Raw genomic sequence first — 4,056 nt, forward strand, 5'->3', positions numbered from 1 at the left:
CCAAGGAGGCTTTCGTCATAATAAGCATAACTAAACCCATCAATGATCACCCGTACTGACACAACTAAATGACATAGACCCATTATGAAAAGTGTAGCATGAAAATTACATGAAGTTGGTCAATGCATGTCAATTTTCAACTGGTCCTACTTTATCGAATGAGATCATACCATAACTTAAATGTACAAAGTAACCAAAAACTGAATACTTTAAACTTTATTTCTGATCAGAAAGTCCAAATACAATGTATTTGTACTTTACAATTAAACATAGAACATGAATTACATAATGGACGAAACTCCCACTAAAATCAAGATTCCTCAAACTGTAGCACACCCATGTGAGCAGTATGCTCATGAAAGACCTTGGGTGGTAGACCTTTAGTGAGTGGATCCGCAATCATGGAGTTTGTCCTTAAGTGTTCTATGGATATCTGTCCACTTTGTACCTTCTCTTTAACAACTAGGAACTTAATGTCAATGTGCTTTGACTTGGTTGAGCTCCTATTATTGTTAGAATACAGGACTGCTGATCTATTGTCACAATACAACTTGAGTGGTCTTTCAATCCCTTCAACTATTTGCAGCCCCGTGACAAAATTTCTCAGCCAAATGCCCTGGTCAGATGCCTCATGAATTGCTACGAATTCTGCTGCCATGGTTGATGAAGCAGTAAGACCTTGCTTGGCACTACGCCAAGAAACTGCTCCACCAGCTAACAGAAAGACATAGCCTGAAGTTGATCTTAAGCTGTCTTGGCATCCCGCAAAATCCGAGTCAGAGTACCCAGTGATCTCTAACTGGTCTGACCTCCTATATGTGAGCATGTAGTTTCTTGTTCTCTTCAAATATCTCATGACCCTCTTGGCTGCTTTCCAATGGTCAAGACCTGGATTGCTTAAATATCTGCCTAAAATCCCTACTATGAACGCTATGTCTGGACGCGTACATACTTGGGCATACATAAGACTCCCTACAGCTGAAGCATAAGGGATCTTTTGCATTTCTTGAATTTCCAAACTTCCCTTAGGGCACTGTTTGAGACTAAACTTGTCTCCCTTAGCAACTGGGGTGTCCCCTGGTTTGCAATCCTGTAACCCAAACCTTTTGAGAACCTTATCGATATAGCTCTTTTGTGACAATCCAAGAATACCTCGAGATCTGTCTCGGTGTATCTGAATTCCTAATACAAAAGAGGCGTCACCAAGATCTTTCATCTCAAAATGCTTTGATAGAAATTTCTTAGTTTCGTGCAACATGCCTATATCGTTAGTGGCAAGCAGTATGTCATCAACATACAAGACCAGGAAAATATGTCTGCTCCCACTGAACTTATGATACACACAATCATCAACTGTATTCATCTCAAAACCAAATGAGAGAATTACTTGATGAAATTTATGGTACCATTGACGAGAAGCTTGTTTTAGCCCATAAATGGATTTTCTTAGTTTGCACACCATATTCTTTGGGTCTCCCAACACAAAGTTTTCTGGCTGCACCATATAGATCGTCTCATCAATGTCGCCATTGAGAAAAGCTGTTTTTACATCCATTTGATGAAGCTCCAAATTAAAGTGAGCAACAAGAGCCATGATTATTCTTAAAGAGTCCTTCGATGAAACCGGAGAGAAAGTCTCTTTATAATCAATCCCTTCCTTTTGAGTATAACCCTTAGCTACAAGACGTGCCTTATATCTCTCCACATTACCATTGGAATCCCGCTTGGTTTTAAAAATCCATTTGCAACCAATGGGTTTCTTTCCTTCAGGTAATGGGATAAGTTCCCAAACTGAATTGTCTTGCATAGACTTGTACTCCTCATTCATTGCTTCGATCCACTTATCTGAACGAGAATCTTGCATGGCTTGATGAAAGTTGACTGGGTCGTCTTCCGTCATGCCAACATTTTCCTCTACCTCATTGATAAATACTACATAATCATCCGAAATAGCATTTTTCCTTTCTCTAGTGGATCTCCGCAATGGAGCTGGCTCTTGAGGCACTTGTTCTTGAGGATCTTGAATTTGATCTGGATTTTGTTCTTCCTGAACAACCAGATCATCTTGAGTTTGTTCAATAATGGGAAAGTCAATTGGTGGAAGAATCAGTTCTGGAATTGTTACCGATTCTTCCTCAAAGACAAAATCTTTAACCTTAATCTTCCCCCCAAACTCAATATCCTCAAAGAACGTTGCCGTTCCCGTCTCAAAAATTGTTCTCAAATTAGGATCATAAAATTTATAGCCCCTTGATTTTTCTGAGTACCCTATAAAATAGCTGCTAATTGTTCGGGGTTCAAATTTCTTTTCATTCGGCCTATAAGGCCTTGCCTCAGCTGGACATCCCCAAACATGAAGGTGCTTCAGACTAGGCTTACGCCCAATCCAAAGCTCATAAGGTGTTTTAGCCGCTGCCTTAGTTGGTACTCTATTAAGAATGTATGCTGCTGTTTTTAATGCCTCTCCCCAGAGTGACTCTGGCAAGGTGGAATGACAAATCATACTCCTTACCATATCCTTAAGAGTCCTGTTTCGTCTTTCAGCTACACCATTCATGCTGGGTGACCCCGGCATAGTGTATTGTGGGACGATTCCACATTCCTCTAGGTATTTGGCAAATGGTCCCGGACGTTGTTCACCTGAACCGTCATATCTGCCGTAGTATTCACCACCACGATCAGATTTGACCTTTTTAATTCTTTTATTAAGTTGATTCTCAACTTCTGCCTTAAAGGATTTGAACACGTCTATTGATTGGGACTTTTCGTGAATTAGGTAAAGGTAGGCATATCTAGAATAATCGTCTATGAATGATATAAAATATTGTTGACCATTCCAAGAAGGAGTTGGAAATGGCCCACAGATGTCCGTATGTATCAATTCTAAGACGTCTGTAGCTCTATATGCGCCTAATTTCTTATCTTTAGTCTGTTTTCCTTTAATGCATGCTACACAAACGTTAAAGTCTGTGAAGTCAATGGAATCTAAAATTCCATCTGACACAAGTCGTTCAACTCTATTTTTAGAGATGTGACCTAGACGCTTGTGCCAAAGCACCCCTGAATTGAAATTGTCAATTTTCCGCTTAGTACCACGTGATTCCACATTCAAGGTTTCATTATAGTTAGCCACAGTTTCCAACAAATAAAGATTATCATAACCAGAAAGTAAACCGGTTCCAACAACATTCGAATTTAAAGACAAAGTAAATTCTTTATTCCCGAATGAACAATAATATCCTGATTTGTCCAAATAAGAAATAGAGATCAAATTCCGTCTAAATGACGGTACAACAAAAGTGTCTTTTAAATCCAAATAATGACCGGAACTTAATAATAATCTAAATTTTCCTATGGCTTCAACTTCTACCTTCTTCCCATCTCCTACATAGATCCATCTTTCAGTATCACTAGGCTTTCGGAAGTTCAGGCAACCCTGCATTGAAACACTGATGTTAGTAGTTGCACCAGAGTCTAACCACCAAGTGTTTCTAGGTACTGAAGCTAAATTAACCTCAGAACAGACCAAAGACAGAATCATACCTTTCTTAACACGCCAAGCGTGATATTTGGCACAATCCTTCTTCACGTGTCCAGAACTCCTGCAGAAGAAGCAGTTGTTATCCTTAGTCTGCTTCTTTTGTTCTGGACCCTTAGCAGCAGCTTTGTTCTTGGGCTCCTCAATTCTTTTCCTTTTGCCCTTGTCTTTAGAGATGCTAGTAAAGTGAGCACTTTCAGTCCTATCTTGCTTCAGCCTGTCCTCTTCTTGCACACATAATGAAATGAGCTCATTAAGAGTCCATTTCTCCTTTTGACAATTATAAGTCACCTTAAACTGACTGAATTGCGAAGGAAGAGACAGCAATACTAAATGAATGAGTAAGTCATCTGACAACTCAAGCTTTAGACCTTTAAGCTTAGAAGCAATGTTGGACATCATCATAATGTGCTCTCTTATATTTCCCTTGCCTTGATACTTCATGGAAATTAAATTCTGAAGCAAAGAACTTGTTTCAGCCTTATCACTTTTTACAAAGCGTTTTTCCATCTCAACAA

Source organism: Cicer arietinum, chromosome 7 (assembly GCF_000331145.2).
Source record: "Cicer arietinum cultivar CDC Frontier isolate Library 1 chromosome 7, Cicar.CDCFrontier_v2.0, whole genome shotgun sequence".
NCBI lineage: Eukaryota > Viridiplantae > Streptophyta > Magnoliopsida > Fabales > Fabaceae > Cicer > Cicer arietinum.